The sequence below is a fragment of the Pelodiscus sinensis genome, chromosome 6 (assembly GCF_052426305.1).
Source record: "Pelodiscus sinensis isolate ZL-2025 chromosome 6, ASM5242630v1, whole genome shotgun sequence".
NCBI lineage: Eukaryota > Metazoa > Chordata > Testudines > Trionychidae > Pelodiscus > Pelodiscus sinensis.
Window position 1 is genome coordinate 93,594,585 of NC_143057.1, and position 17,424 is coordinate 93,612,008.

A 17,424-nucleotide genomic window follows, 5' to 3' on the forward strand; every position below is an offset into this window, starting at 1 on the left:
AAAATCCATTTTGCACAAGATCTTTATGTCTCTTCGGCCAGAAAATATGCTAATGATGTTGTGACTTATGCTAACGAGGTCCTCATTAGCATATTTTCTGCTGCAAAGTTTTTGTCTACACTGCAGGGTTTTTGCATAAGAAGCTTATTGCAGAAAAGATCTACCACAAAAACTTCTTGCGCAAAAGCGCATCCACACCTCAAAAGCACATTGCAAAAGCAATGTGCTTTTTGCACAAGAGAGCATCCACACCGCATGGACACTCTTGAACAAGAAAGCTCTGATAGCCATTCACAGAATGGCCATCAGATCACCTGTGCTTTTTGTGATAGGCTCTTTTTGCACAAGAAACCCCAGTTGAGCGTCCACACACACCTTTTTGAGAAAAAATTCTTGCGCAAAAAGGAGTTATGCCTTGTAGAAGGTGGTATACCTACACCGCAAAAAGCCCTGTGTTCTGTCGATTGACTGTAGATTTTCTTGTGCAAAACCACGCTTGAGGTGTGGCCGCATCCCGGGTTTTTGCGCAAAAACAGCTGTTTTTGTGCAAAACCCCTGTAGTGTAGACATAGCCAGAATGTCTTTCCTGGACATGTGTCCCATGTAGTGCAATCCAACCAGATTATTGTTTGTGATTATCTATTCCTGTTCTCTGAATTGCCCCCCAAACCCACTGACTCCTCTTTAAGGGTATGTCTACACTACAAAGTTAATTCGAACTTACAGCCGTTAGTTCGAATTAACTTTCATAGTGTCTATACATGCAAACCGCTAGTTCGAACTTAATTCGAACTAGCGGAGTGCTTAAGTCGAACTAGCGGAGTGCTTAAGTCGAACTAGGTAAACCTCATTCTACGAGGACTAACGCCTAGTTCGAATTAAGGGCTGTGTAGCCACTTAATTCGAACTAGTTGGAGGCTAGCCCTTCCCAGCTTGCCCTGGTGGCCACTCTGGGCCAATCCAGGGAAACTCTTCTGCCCCCCTCCTGGCCCTGGAGCCCTTAAAGAGCCACCATCTGGCTACAGTGCTTGTGCCAGTTGCAAGCCTGCCAGCACCCAGCCAGCAGACCCTGCACCTGGCACGGCATGAGCCAGCCACCCGCTGCCACCCAGCCCTCTGCCTCTTCCCGGGACCAGGCTGGCAGCTCCCAGGAGCCTGCCCGGGGTCGCAAGAGGCGGGCGCCTGCCTGGTCTAGTGAGGAGATCATGGACCTCATCGAGGTTTGGGGGGAGGCCTCCAATGTCCACGATCTCTGCACTAGCCACAGAAACGCGGCCATCTACAGCCGCATGGCTGCCAGCCTGGCCACCAGATGCCACATGCGGACCCAGAAGCAGGTTTGCATGAAAATTGAGTTGGCCCGGTGAGACCCCCAACCCTGACCCCTGAGCTTAGAACATAAGAATGGCCATACTGGGTCAGACCAAAGGTCCATCTAGCCCAGTAGCCTGTCTGCCGACAGCGGCCAACACCAGGTACCCCAAAGGGGATGGACTGAAGACAATGACCAAGCCGTTTGTCTCGTGCCATCTATCTGCAGCCTTCCAGAAACAGAGGCCAGGGACACCATTCCTACGTCCGGCTAATAGCACTCCATGGACCCAACCCCCATGAATTTATCTAATTTCTCTTTAAACTCTGTTATAGTTCTAGCCTTCACAGCCTCCGGTGGCAAGGAGTTCCACAGGTTGACTATGTGCTGTGTGAAGAAGAACTTTCTTTTATTAGTTTTAAACCTGCTGCCCATTCATTTCATTTGGTGTCCTCTAGTCCTTATATTATGGGAACTAATGAATAACTTTTCTTTATTCACCCTCTCCACACCACTCATGATTTTATAGACCTCTATCATATCCCCCCTCAGTCTCCTCTTTTCTAAGCTGAAAAGTCCCAGTCTCTTTCGCCTCTCTTCATATGGGACCTGTTCCAAACCCCTAATCATTTTAGTTGCCCTTTTCTGAACCCTTTCCAAGGCCAAAATATCTTTTTTGAGGTGAGGAGACCACATCTGTACACAGTACTGAAGATATGGCGTACCATAGTTTTATACTTCCCCTCCTCCTTCTTCCCCTGGCTTCCCCCTTCCAGCTCCCTCCTTTCAGGTTTCCCGCTCCCCTCTCCCACCCTCTCTCTTCCCCTCTCCCACCTCCTTTTCCCAGTCTCCCCAGAGGTTAATCCCTCCCCCCCAGTTTTGTTAAATAAAGAGAGTTTCTATTTTTGAACACACGTGTCCTTTATATTTTACATCAGGAAGGGGGGCTAGGGAGGGGTAAGTGGAAGGAGGTGAGGGAGGAATGGGACACAAGCCCCAGATGGGGAGGACTGGGGTGGCTCTGCAGGCTCTTCAGGGTGGAAGCTCTCCTGCAGGGCCTCCTGGATCCTGACACCCCTCCCCCCCCCCATTGAGACTCACAGATGGCAGCCTGTGGCAAATGCAGCCGGGCTGATGGCTGAGTGCTGTGATACGCCGAGTGTGGGCACTCAGGGCACTCCAAGACAGGACTGCTTTGCTGTCCCTCATTGAGGTAGACAAGCAAGGGGGGAACCCTGAGAACTGTCTGTCTGGGGTGGGGGTCGGGTCCCTTTAAGCACAGCCCTCGGCTAGCCTGAGGCAGCAGCTCCACGCTCTAAGTCCTAACATGATGCCCTGCCAGCACTGGTTCCGGCCAGCCTTAACTTCGGTTCAGGGTCCACTCAATGTGGACGTGCTATTTCGAATTAGCAAAACGCTAATTCAAATTAGTTTTTAGGTTTAGATGCACTAATTCGAATTAGCTTAGTTCGAATTAACTAATTCGAACTAAGTTAGTTCGAATTAGTGCTGTAGTGTAGACATACCCTAAGTCTCTGTGGGATAGAAATAATAAAACACACAGTGATATAAATGTTAATAACCTAGGACACGATTGCTGACAAACAGCTGAGATTGCCTCTTAAATTACAAGTTGCATAATTCTCAATTATGCTGCGTGGTATGGGACAAGTAGCGAGCAGAATATAAACTTTGGGTAAACACAATAAGGGAAATCTTAATCTCCTGAAATCAATTACATTCCCATTGACATCAGCTGAGCTGGGATTTATTCAGCTTTATATACAACTCAGTCTAACCAAAAGGTAGGACAACAGTTTGGTCAGTTAGCACAAAACAAAAAGCTGTTCAGCTAAATTCACATGCACTTCATAGTACATTGGGTATATTTGGACTCAGTAACTTGGCTAGTCATGACACACCACAGCAAATAAGAGATATCTGTAAACCCATATAGCAGCAGCAGAACATAGAGAAATGGGAGAGTAGCTTCTTAAAGAAACAGAGTGCTTCACTTAGGTAAGATATCCATATGGAGAAGCAAACAACTCAGCCAAAGACCTGCAGACACAAGGATTGTGGAAGACAAGTCCATGTCATGCACCTAACACTTATCAGAACCATAGAATCATAGAATACTAGAACTAGAAAGGACCTCAAGAGGTCATCGAGTCCAGTCCCCTGGTCTCATGGCAGGACCCAGTACTGTCTAGACCATCCCTGATAGATGTCTGTCTAACCTGCTCTTAAATATCTCCAGAGATGGAGAATCCACAACTTCCCTAGGCAATTTATTCCAGTGTTTAACCATCCTGACAGTTAGGCAGTTTTTCCTAATGTCCAACCTAAACCTCCCTTTCTGCAGTTTAAACCCATTGCTTCTTGTCCTATCCTCAGAGGCTAAGGAGAACAATTTTTCTCCTTCCTCCTTGAGACACCCTTTTAGATACCTGAAATGAAGAAATGAGTCCTATTTTCCCTTGATTCCCTTTAAACTTGCTCACCATCTTTTGCATGCACCCACTGGTGGAGTCATAGACCATAGCAGTTTTTAAAATTAAATAGTATTAAATTAAATATTCTGGTACATCTGATCCCGTTGAGTCTCAGATGTGAGAGTGTAGGTGACATTTCACATATGTTACCTCAGCCTATAGGGGATGTAGTTGTAGCCAGGAGACATGACATTTCTGAGAAAGGTTCTTTAGTGTTCAGCTCTAGGCTTTGTTAATCTACGTAATATTATATGAACAACCAGCTTCTTTGCTCCCCCATGAAAATAAGACAAACTTCCCCACTGTGCTACTTAGTTAACAAATACCAGTAGCTTAGAGAATTTAAAACAGGATTGAAACCAAGATCAATAGCAAATATTGGGAATTGACCTTGCAAAGCTTTCAGACCCCACTGAACCTGGTCCTGCTGAGAGGGGATACTAGTGTAGAATTAGCATGCGAAAGATTTAGTAATTTGTTCAGTAGATTCTTTCTTCAGTGATGAATTCAGTCTAGGGCTGTGTCCAGACTCCATGCCTCCGTCGACGGAGGCATGTAGATTAGCCAGCTCGGAAGAGGGAAATGAAGCCGCGATTAAAATAATCGCGGCTTCATTTCAATTTAAATGGCTGCCCCGATCTGCCGATCAGCTGTTTGTCGGCAGATCGGGAGAGTCTGGACGCGATGCCCCGACAAAGAAGCCTTTCTTCATCGACACAGGTAAGCCTCGTGAAACCAGGCTTACCTGTGTCGATGAAGAAAGGCTTCTTTGTCGGGGCATCGCGTCCAGACTCTCCCGATCTGCCGACAAACAGCTGATCGGCAGATCGGGGCAGCTATTTAAATTTAAATGAAGCCGCGATTATTTTAATCGCGGCTTCATTTCCCTCTTCCGATCTGGCTAATCTACATGCCTCCGTCGACGGAGGCATGGAGTCTGGACACAGCCCTTGATGCTTGAGCTTGTTATCTTACTTCCAGTGGTTAACAAAGTCTGCTACTATATCCACATTTCTTCCCGTAGTGGAATAGTGACTTCCATTGTGGCAACAAGACAATTTTTTATGCATAGAAAAAATATAGTTTGGAAAATGTATGTCCAAGTGTATTAACTGCTGATTAAATCAAATCCTAAAGGCTAGTGAGTCTTTTGAAATATCGAGCACATTTTTCTTTTTTCTTTTAATTTTTTTCTAGGAGCCCATTATATTAGTCCCTTTGGTCATTCTTTTGCAAATGATATATACTTAATCAACGAATTACAATGCTCTTAGAAATATTGACTGATACCAGTTAAATGCAAGCACTAATCATCTTTTAGAAAGTAAAGCAAAAGATTTGTTTCAATAAGTGCTTCAGGTCTGTTCCTCATGCAAGATGATACTTGTAATCAAAACAGATTAAATGTGGTAAAGTCACTTTCAAGCTTACAGTAGTTTATTTATAAACAAGAGCGAGCCAATGGTAGTGTGTGGGGAGTAAGTGTACGCTATGTTACTGCATTTTAAGTCACTGGTGGTCTAGGACTATGTCACCACTGTATTTAGCTCTTGTTATTTAAGGTATTGTGGAAAAAATAGTTTGGTTTTCTAGCCTCCCGTTGGAACAAACAAAAAGCCCTATTACACTGAGAATGAGTGCTGAGGATCATGCATCTTTTCATGTCCCTGGACGAGGAGGGTTTCAAGGAGAGAATGTCTACTCTATAGAGGTTAAGCAATTCTAGTTTAAACATATAAAACAATGTTTAAACATTGCAGGCCAAATTTTTGTATGACACAAAATTTATTGACGTTAGTCAAGACTAGAGAGGAAAGTATGAGGAAATCCAGAGGGACCAAACTAAGCTTAACGGGTAGCTTGATGGCACAAATAATTCAATGACACATTCAGTGTAATGCTTTTGCTATACTCCATGAAGGCTCTGGGCAGCTAAGGAGTCAGCATTTACTACTCAGTTTTGGGGTTCATCTCTTTTATCACTTGAATCTATGTTTACAGCCCGCAGTGCGGTTTGGGTTTACACGGGGCTGAACATGTGGCCCACAGGTAGGAGCCAAAACAAAAAAGTAGTCAATATAATGGTCTTCTGTTGATATGTGTTTTAGTAGTTAATTCCTGGACGGTCATTGCTCATTAAAAATGCTGTCATATGGGTGGAAATCGGGTAAATATTGCATATTATTAATATCAGCAGAACTGACTTAAGTGGGGCCTGCATGTTGTGTAGTCTTGCCTTAATCTTTGTATTCATGCCTGTCAGTGTGAAATAAGCTATTTGCATATATATTTCCATGTATATGCAACCACACTTAAGTTGCAGCCCTCATTATGTGCTTTGAGTATCATTGTGGCCCCTGGGGTTTCCAAAGTTGAGTAGCCCTGGCGTATAACATTCTAGATGAGGGTGGGCAATAAACGGCCTGTGAGCCAGACACAGCTCACCAGGGTTAGCCCCTGGGAGGCTGCCAAATGCTTTATTTACCTTCACATCCACAGGTACAGCCAGTAGCATCTCCACTATTCCTGGCTCATGGGAGCTGCATGGGTCAGGCCACTGCTTCTTACAGCTCCCATTGGCTAGGACCCGTGAATCACAGCCAATGGGAACTGCAGGCAGTTGTACCTGGATGCGCAGGCATCTGACAGCTCCACATCTGGCCTGTGGGCTGTTTATTTCCTATCGTGGTTCTAGGTAGTCTGAAAAATGCATACATTTGAAAAATGTCAAACCAACAAATCTGTCTCTGCAAAGACAAGGGCTAGGCACTTCACCAAAAAAAAAAAAGGAAGTCAAGGTTAGTCCTGACAGCTTCAGGTTTTTTTGAAAAAAACAAAAATCAAGTTCACATGTGGGCTTTGCAATCTACATAGGATAGTTCTTAATATGCCTATACAGTGCACCATTAATGGCTCTCATGATCCATCATTAATAATTAATTATGATAATTATTTGGCTTATAATTGAAATTAAAATTATACATTTACAGAGAATATAAATGTCTTGCTTCTTCCCAAATTATATCTCTGAAACCTGAATCAGAATACAAGTCAACTTGGTTGTGAGCCTTGATCCCCCACATTTCCTGATAATAGAATGTGAAATTGTACTGAAATACTTTCATAGCTAAAAGGTATAATATTCATGGAATTAAGCATACTGATCAGCCCATCAGGCCTAATGTCTATGTTCAGAAGTAGACAATAACATGATGTTGCAAAGGAAGACAACTTCCTTCCTTTCAATAATGTGTCTAACCAACACTGAAATTTTGTAAATATGGGTCTAGAAAGGCAGGGACAGACTGAAGATTTTTCAGCAAACATAATAATTTTTAAGTTGAACTCTATCTCTTAATGTCCACGCTATTTTATGTTTCTTGATAGTGTTCTTGATAGGTTTCCAACTTTTAATCATGTAAGCAGGATTTGAAGGAATTCTCCCAGGACAGATAACTGGAAGAGGGGAGAGACTCTGATCTTGGGATAAAGGATTTGGAATGTGGGAAGGGGCTCTGAGCTGAGCCTGGGGCAGGGAGTTGAGGTACAGGACAGGGTGCAGGGTGCAGGCTCTGGGAGGGAGTTTGGGTGCAGGGGGACTCAGGCAGGAGTTAGGGGTACAGGAAGGGTTCAGGACTGGTGCTGGGGTTTGGAATGCAGCCTCCAGGTGGGCACCACTTACCATAGATGGTTTCTGGGTGGTGGTGCATGGGACTAAGGCAGCTCACCCCTACTCTGGCCCTGCACCACTCCCAAAAGCAGCCAGCAAACTCTCTCCATCTGTGCTCCCCACCCGCTCTGCGGAGATGGGTACAGGGTGAGTGGAGGGGCAGCCTGACATCAGAGCCCCCTCCACTTCTTCCTGTAACCTGCACAGCAAGCAAGAGGCTCCCAGGGGTGAGAGGCCGCTCCAAGGCAAAGGGCAAGCACAGCACAGCAGTGCTGAGAGGGGCAGATGAAGTGCTGGTACTTGGCAGCCTCCCAGCCAAACCTGTCAGGATCACCTGTCAAAGGCTCCAAGATCTACCAGTAGATCCCAATCTACTGATTGGTGACCACTGCTCTAAGCGCTGCATGCCTCTGGTGGGGGAGGAGACTTCATGCCCTGATTGGCCTGGGGGTGGGGGAGCAGCAGGGTGCCTGCAGTCCAGATCAACCTGCTTGGTGGGCCAGATCTGGCCAGCGGAGGCTCTCTTGCCTATGCCTGCTTACGACGGATGTGCAGAGGTTGCAGCCAAGAAGTGGATGGCAGCAGATGGTGACTAACAACCAGTGAGCAATGCTGAAGAGGCACAACAAGTAGCCAGGAGGGCAACAGTGGAGGTATGATGAGCAGCCAGCAGGGCAGACTGTGAGCAATTAAGATTTTTTAAATCTTTCTCTCTTCTTAGGATGGGAGGTGAACTCTGCAGATACATATCTCAACTCTGGGTCTGCATTGTCCAAGGGCAGCAACTGTGAGTGGGGTGCAGAGAAGGGCTGGACATGTGAAGGAGACATTTAGGTTGCTGGACTTAAGAACCTGAGGGGAAAAGGACACTGCCCAATTTAATAGGGGTGGGACTTTTTTTTACTCCTGTCTTATGTTTATTAACCCTATTTGTCATGTTTTCCCAGATTTATGCCAAGTTACTTCCTTTCTTTTAATAAACATTTTCTTTTCTGCACTCAGACTTTACACTTGTGAGTGAGAAAGCACATTGCCTCTCAGAAGTGCCCAAGGTGGTGTGTACATTTCCCAGGCTACAGGGTGAGGGCTCAAGTTGCTTCTGTGTTGGGTGGATCGGAAGGAAACCCTAGATATTGAACCTGACCTTGGCAGCTGCTGGTGTTACCTGGTAGAATGGTTACAATTACATCTTTAGTTCCCTGTTAAGCAGGATTTTTTCCTGGAAGTCTACTTTATTTCTCCAGGGTCCCTACAAAACAAAGCAATAAAATCTGCTAGCCATGTTTCTCCATCTGTCCAGATGATGGCACTGTAACCTTTATTTTTCTCTAATGGAAGAAAACATCCTGAGAGAAGCAAATGTTTTGTTTCATATCATTTGTTCTATCAGTAAATAAGCATTTAAACTTTGGTTTTTTTAGAGTAACACTTAAAAGGGAAAAATTAGCAAAGGAGAACAAGGACTTCTTACAGTTCTTACCTATGATACTTCATCTTTCTTCAAGCAGTTTTTTTTAAATAGTGTATCCTTCTACGCATAAAGACTGTTTATTATTTTATGCACTATTTACTCATGTTAAAATTGAAGTGACAAAGAATGGAGGCAAAGGTCTCCTGCTTGCAAGGAACAGTGAATAATATATTTGTTTGTACTATAGGATGGCAGTTCCACTAGAAGGAACACTTGACATTTTGATGAGTGCCTCTAGGGAAAAAAGGTACTAACTTCAGAACTTAGTTTTAATTATACTAAGGAGATTACACTATTCAAAAGTATCCCACTGGTAAGGTGCAACATTTCCTGAAACAGTTTGGTGGAAAATGCCACATTAATCAGTTCAATATTTCACTCAAATTGCTTAATTATAGGGGAAAGTATAAAGCAGTACAGTGTGAAACAACAATAACAAGACATAGAATATTCATTTAATGAAGTAATATCAGACATAAATCTCTTTCTAAAGTAAGGGTGCATCTACTCTGCACTCTAAACTCGAAATAAGATACGCAATTTGCGCTACACAAATGGTGTAACTTATTTCAATTTTATTTCGAAATAGGCTATTTTGAAATTTGGTGCATATATCTGGTGCCAAATTTTGAAATAAAGTGCTATTTGGAGCTATCCCTTAACCCTCATGCAACAAGGTTTACAAGGATGGCAAAATAGCGTGTCCGTTATGTAAAAAATATTTTGACATAACGGACACGTTCCTTGGATGCGAAGTAGCTATTTTGGGATACCTCTGGTATCCTAAAATAGCTGCACAGTGTAGATGTACCCTATGACAGCGCCTCCGGGCCTCGCACTTCCCCGTCACCACTTATTTGCTTTAGTAGTAGTAGCCTGATAATATCCACATTATCCCAGTTCTCTCTGCATAAACAGGAAGACACAGGCTTAGATTGACACAGTCAGGGGCATGAAAAATCCATAGTCCTGATCAACATACTTATGTCAAACCCCTCCCCCCCATCCTCAGCACAGATGTAGCTATATTAAAGGAGGAATGCATCAATGTATCTACCTTTGTGCAGCGAAGTGGTGTTTCAGCATCATTGGAAAAAACCCTTTGCTTATTGTTGGCTGAGTCTACACCATGGAGGTAATGGGTATAGCACAATGACCTAGTTGTGATGGCATGTCATGGACCCTCCCAATCCTGCACCCCCATAGCAGCAAGAACAGACTCCGCCAGCCAGTAGAATAGGGAGGGTTTATTGCTTCTCCAGGATACAGCACAGCACAGACGTTATGTGGCTACAGGAGTCAGGGCCAGGATGCCTCAGACCCCTTGGGTTAGGGGGTCCATTGCCCCCTCAACCCTCAGCATTCAGCTTAGTCTGTTCCTTTATGTTTCCCAGCCAGAAACTGCCTAGCTCCCAGACCCTGCCCCCAAGCAAGGTGTTTATCTCCACCTCCCTTCCTTTGTCTCTCCCCCTGGGAAGAGCTTTGCTAACTGCTCAGGCTGGGGGGATACACATGTGAGTGAGTCAGTGGGAATCACACATCATAGCACAGGGGAACCCCAGGTTACAGAGCAGACAGCACCCCCACTACGTCACACTAGTGATGTAGGTTTAGTGTCCTCAGTGTCTTTGTCCCTGCCCCAAAGGAACTCACAATCATACATACTCTGCCCACTGTCCTGCAATAGCTGAATGGTTCTACTGAAAAGTGATCAGCCTTAAAACAAATAATACTAGTAGTATTTACGCTGTCAGAGGTAGGTATTCACAGCTCTCAAGAGCAACTGCTTCAATCTGTATGTAGGCTCAGGAACACAGCTCTACATTGGCTCATGTTTAGGAGGTTCTCTTTGCAAGCATAAAGCATAGAAATTTGGGGCCATTAAAAATACAGAGTTTAACAAACAAACAAACAAACAAACAAACAAACAGAGAGCCATGCATTGACCAGAACTGGCCATTTATACATGCTTTTTTTCCCCATGTGCACTCATGGCATCTTAGGTAAATGGAAGCATGCAATTGCACATACAGTACACATATGTGTGCCCAAAAGCTTTGAAAAACTGAACTTTATGGGTTCCCTGCAGGTACAAATGGATCCTTAAATTCTGCAGTTTTGAAGGTGACACCAGAAGAGAGCTCATATGGCTTGTAGCTTTCTATGGGTTCAGTACAAACCCTGGGTAGGGTGAAACACAAAGTTGTTGGCTAGCATAATTGAGGATCAGAATATGGATCTCAAATTTCCTGAAATGGCATGTGCCAAGCAGCATACATCATGCTCCCCACAAATATGCTGAGCCCCTTAAGAACAGAAGTGCTTCTAGCCACTTTTATACAGCTCCTCCTAGGAGCATGGCTACAATAGAGCTGAAAAGTGTAATTTCCATCTTGAGCAGACGTATCATGCTAGTGCTGACTGAGCTACAAACAGAAGAGCAGCTGCTGGACAGGGCTAGATGCCCAAGTATGTACTCGGGGGTCCTGAGTGGGATTGGACTCCGGCACTGGCTCATCTTGCTGCTCATGCTGTGGTAGCTATACTATGATTTTTAGCACACTAGTTTAAATCAGCTAGTGTAGGTATGTCTACTTGAGCTAGAAAGTATGTCTTCCATCTCCAGTCCAGACATAAGCTAAGATGCCTTGAACTATATTGATGATCTCAGGAGTGGCTTGTGTCTGGTCCTTTTCAATGGGAGAGATAGTGGGTGCCACAGCAGGCTTTTTTGGGTTGTGGGGTTTGGAGAGAAAAATAAAGAGGAGGAAAAAAACATGAGGATCTTGGAGATCCTTTCTAAGTCAAAGTACAAAAGAAATATAGTCAGATTGTACTCATCTGTATTTCCTAATTCATTAATCTGCATTTATTAATCCACCCACTCTGATTCACACATAAAATGTATTCCCACTTTGCACCAAAGATTTAAAAGCAGAGCTATAGAGAAGTCTTATATTAAGTCATCAATACTTTACAAAATATATTGCAGCACCTTTACTTCTATAGTATAAACTTGGGTTGTCAGGCAATTAAAAATTAACTGTGATTAATTGAATGATGAATCACACTGCTGAGAAATAATAAAATACCATTTATTTAAATATTTTGGATGTTTTCTACGTTTTTAAATATATGGATTTCAATTACAGCACAGAGCACAAAGAGTGTAGTGCTCACTTTATTTTATTGCAAATATCTGTGCTATAAAAACAAGAGAAATAGTATTTTTCAGTTCACCTCATATGTACTTTAATGAAATCTTTTTACTGTGAAAGTGAAACTTACAAATGTAGATTTTTTTGTTACATACCTGCACTAAAAGCAAAACAATGTAGAACTTTAGAGCCTACAAGTCTACTCAATCCTATTTCTTGTTCAGCCGATTGTTGAGACAAACAAGTTTGTTTACTGGATGGCAGAGCCGGCCCAAGCTATGGGCTGACCGGGCTACCACCCGGGGCGCCCCATTGTAGGGGGTGCCACGCAGGGCTGCTGGGATGGGCCGGGGCGGCACTGTGCATGCTCCGCGCGCCCAGGGCGGCACCACGCATGCACTGGGCGCCTGGGGGTGGGGCCACACATGTGTCGCATGCCGGAGGGCGGGACCAGACATGCGCCCGGGGGCTTGGTGCGGGGCCACGCATGCGCTGGGTGCTGAGGGTGGGGTCTCCACATGCGTCGCACTCCCAGGGGTGGCGCCGTGCTCTCGGGGCCTGGGCCGCCCAAATGGCTTGGGCCGGCCCTGCTGGATGGATAATCATTCTCAAACTGTAGTTGTTAAGGGTTCACTGTCATGCTGGTAAGGCATAACAAGTGGGGTTCTGCAGGGGTCAGTTTTGGGGTCAGTTCTGTTCTTTAGCTTCATCAATTATTTAGATATTAGCAGATGATACCAAAGTGGGAGGGGTTATAAGTGCTTTGGAAGATAGGGTCATAATTCAAAATGATTTGGACAAACTACAGATCTGGTCTGAGGAAAATAGGATGAAGCTTAATAAGGATAAACGCAAACTACTCCACTTAGAAAAGAACAATCAGTTTCACACATACAGAATGGGAAGTGACTATCTAAAAAGGAGTACTACAGAAAGGGATCTAGGGGTTATAGTGGAGCACAAGCTAAATATGAGTCAACAGTGTGAGACTGTTACAAAAAAAGGAAACATGATTCTGGGCTACATTAACAGGAGTGTTGTGAGCAAGACACGAAAAGTCATTCTTTTTCTCTACTCTGCACTGATTAGGCCTCAGTTGAAGTATTGTGTCCAGTTTTGGGCACCACATTTCAAGAACGATGTAGAGAAATTGGAGAAGGTCCAGAGAAGAGCAACAAAAATGATTAAAGGTCTAGAAAACATGACCTATGAGGGAAGACTGAAAGTATTGGGCTTGTTTAGTTTAGAAAAGAGAAGACTGAGAGGGGACATGATAGCAGTTTTCAAGTACCTAAAAAGGTGTTACAAGGAGGAGTGAGAAAAATTATTCTCCCTGACCTTTGATGATAGGACAAGAAGCAACGGGCTTAAATTTCAGCAAGGCAGGTTTAGGTTGGATATTAGGAAAAACTTTCTCTCAGGATGGTTAAACACTGGAATAAATTGCCTAGGGAGGTTGTGGAATCTTCATCACTGGAGATATTTAAGAGCAGGTTAGATAGATGTCTATCAGGGATGGTCTAGATAAGGGGTGGGCAATAATTTTTGCAGGGGGGCACCTAATACCTAATGAATTTTGATACTTAGTCACAGGCCAGCTCCATCCCGGGAAAGGTTGGGGCCTGAAGTGGAAGGGGCAGATCTGGGCACTAGCCTCCCCTCAGAGTTGTCTGGGGCCAGAGGCTTTGAATTAAAAAAATAGCAAAGAGCTTGCGTCTCCCTGTTCCGCTGCTACCACATTGCCTGGCAGCTGCCCAGGGTTGCTGCAGCTATTTAAAGGGCTCGCAGCGCCAGCACTTGCCAGGGTACTGCTGTGACTGTGAGCCATGAGACATTTAAATAGGATCCTGCTGCCTGAGCTGCTACCTGGAAATTCAGTGGCATGGGCAGTGGGATATAAAGAGAAAGTGGCAAGATGTAGTTCACAGATTGGATCAAAGAGTTAAGTGAGCTGGATCCAGCCCTCCCGATCACATCTTGTCCAGCTCTGCCCCGAACTGTGAACACAGTGTCAGCTAAGAACAAGAATTTATATATGCTATACTCCTCCATCCTGGAAAAAGTAATCTTTCTACAAGACTGACCATCTGCTGGCCCAAAGCTTGTAGGCTTTGGCACTGCTTAGAGTTGACAATGCAGCTTTTTAGCCTTGAGACTTGCACCCTTCAAACCATGGACCTCAAGGTTTTTATATTATAGTCTTCATCTCATTGTCTTGTGCTTTAAAACTTAAGCTCTTCTTTCTTCTGTATTTTAGATCCTTTGATTGGGCATTGTGGCTTTAAAGACTGTAGGGTATTAAAATCTATATTTCACAGTAACAAGCAGGAACATTTTTCAGGATTTCTAACTGGAATTGTGTATATCTTCCCCCCCTCCTGTTGAGGTTTGCAGCTCCATTTTGTTCTAGTTATAACCAGTGATGTAAAAAGGCAAGTATTTAGTCACCACGAATGGACTGTGTAAGTTACAACTATATTTTCCTTCATTGTGAAATTGAATGGCTCCCATGGGAAAAAATTGTACTTTTTAAGGTGTGTTGACATCGTAGGGATTAACATTACAATTGCTTTGTAACTATTGAGTCTTCTCTCTGTCATTTCACATAATGGTCAAAATCTTACACTAGGACATATCAGGACAACATCACTGATTTTAGCAGGTTTAACTCACAAGAGAGAAGAGCAGAATTTGGCCCACATTCAAAGAAAGAGAGAGAGAGAGAGAGGAGAAAGAAAATTAATTGATAGCAAATAGAAATATGACCAAATCCAAGAGAAGATAGTGGGCTCGATTCTCTTCTCAACTCACCTTGTTTTTCTACAACTGAAATATATTGACTCCAGTGAAGTTACTCCAGATTTACAGAATTCTAAGAGGAGAATTAGGTGTATTGTATGTTAGACTATCTTTAATAGAAGTCATTGGAACACCTTACATTTAGAAGGATGCTCTTTGATTGTTAGGTATTTTGCACTGGTTAGTTGCTCTAAGTTACAGTCTCTTGCTACTATTGCTTCATTATATTGAACCGAGCTCAGCCCTGTGACCCTCTCTCCCTGTTATAAATGCTGTTAAAAGCTATAGCAAAGATTTGATCACTGTCAAAATAATGGGAAATGAAAACTGATTCAAGTAAACATTTCATATTTATAAAAGATCCCTAAACAGAACATCTTAAGAAGCTGTGAGAAAAATGAGAGACCAGGAAAATATTTACACTGTGGGGAAAAACATCTTGTGGTTAAAGCTCTGGGCTGGTCTTCAGGAAATCTAGAGTCTCTTGTCAGCTCTGCTACAGACTTCCTCTGAGACCTTGTGTCAGTCACTTAGCTCATATAGTCAATGGGACATGAGATCAGACTCAGGTCCTTAATCTCTATGCCTTAGTTTTCCTTCTGCAAAATGAAGGTAATAGGTAATTTCTCCCATTCTGGGCAACTTAAGTCATAAGCTTTTCAAGGTAGGAGCAGTCATACTATTTGAATGGATAATACCTAGCACAATGTATAACATCTAACACTAGAATTATTTGAGGGCATCAACAAGCACGTGGACAAGGGGAATCCAGTGGATATAGTGTACTTAGATTTCCAGAAAGCCTTTGACAAGGTCTCTCACAAAAGGCTCTTAAATAAAATAAGTTGTGATGGGATAAGATGGGAATATCATGGATTGATAACTGGTTAAAAGATAAGAAACAAAGAGCAGGAATAAATGGCCAATTTTCAGAATGGTGGCCTCCCACAGGGGTCCATACTGGGACTGATTCTATTCAACATATTTACAAATGATCTGGACAAAGGGGTTAACAGTGAGGTGAAAAAATTTGCAGATGATACTAAACTACTCAAGATAGTTAAGACCAAAGTAGTCTGTGAAGAGCTTCAAAATGAGCTCCCAAAACTAAGAGACTAGCAAAATGAATTTTAATGTTGATAAATGCCAAGTAATGCATATAGAAAAACATAATCCCATCTATATGTACAAAATGATGGGCACTAAATTAGTTATTACCAATCAAGAGAAAAATCTTGGAATTATTGTGGATAATTGTCTGAAAACATCCAATAAATGTGCAGCACCAGTAAAAAAGCTAACAGAATGTTAGGAATTATTAAAAAAGGATAGAGAATAAGACAGAGAATACTTTAGTGCCTTTGTATAAATCCATAGTATACCTACAGCTTGAATACTGTGTAGAGATGTGGTTACCTCATCTCAAAAGAGACATCTTAGCATTGGAAAAAGTTCAGAAAAGGGCAACAAAAATAATTAGGGGTTTGGGATGGCTGCCATATGAAGAGAGATTAAAAAGCCTGGGACTTTTCAGTTTAGAAAAGTGGGGAGTAAGGGGGGATATGATAGAGGTCTGTACTGGTGTACAGAAAGTGAATAGGGGAAAGATATTTACTCGTTCTCATAATATAAGAACCAAAGGTCACCAAATGAAATTAATAGGTAATAGGTTTAAAATAAACAAAAGGAAGTATTTCTTCATTCAATGCACAGTCAACCTGTGGAACTCCTTGCAGGATGATATGAAGACCAAGACTTTAACAGGGTTCAAAAAAGAACTAGATAAAATCATGGAGGATTGGTCCATCAATGATTATTAGCCAGGATGGGTAGGAATGGTGTCCTTAGCCTCTGTTTTTCAGAAGCTGGGAATGGGTGACAGAGGTGGGATTCCTTGGCATGATTCTATGACTGTCGGAAGACAGGATAGTGGGCTACATGGACCTTTGGTTTCACCGAGTATGGTCATTCTTATTTTTAATGAAGCCCCAGTCTTGTCTGTAGTTTCTAGATGTTACAATAATGCAAATAAAAACCAAAATGTATTTCACAAAGGATACTAGGACAAAGGATACTAGGAAAGAAGGTTCACAGGAGAAAGAAAAAAAGTCTATCAAGCTTCATAAATAACCTCAGATGAGCTTTTAATTAAAGGGAAAGTAAACAGCCACAGCAGTGAAAAAACTAATTGGAGCAGGAATAAAAAAGTAGAGGATCCTGTTTCTGAAATTTCTTTTTGTAATGCTTTTCATTGTTTATGAAGCAAATGCTTAAACAAACACTAGTGGTGTTGTCAGTGCTACTGTAACATTTGCTTTCAGTCCCTTTGTTGCTCAGGGAACATGTTGAATTTTCAGCACATTTAGCCTTGCCATTTACTTCACAAATTACAGCTGCAAAGTAGTACCACTGAGCCAGTCGTACTACAATGAAATGCTTATGAAATGAAACTTCTCCAACGGTATTCCTAGATACACTCAGGCTAGTTTAGTCTTTTCATGAATATGGCTGCATCAGGA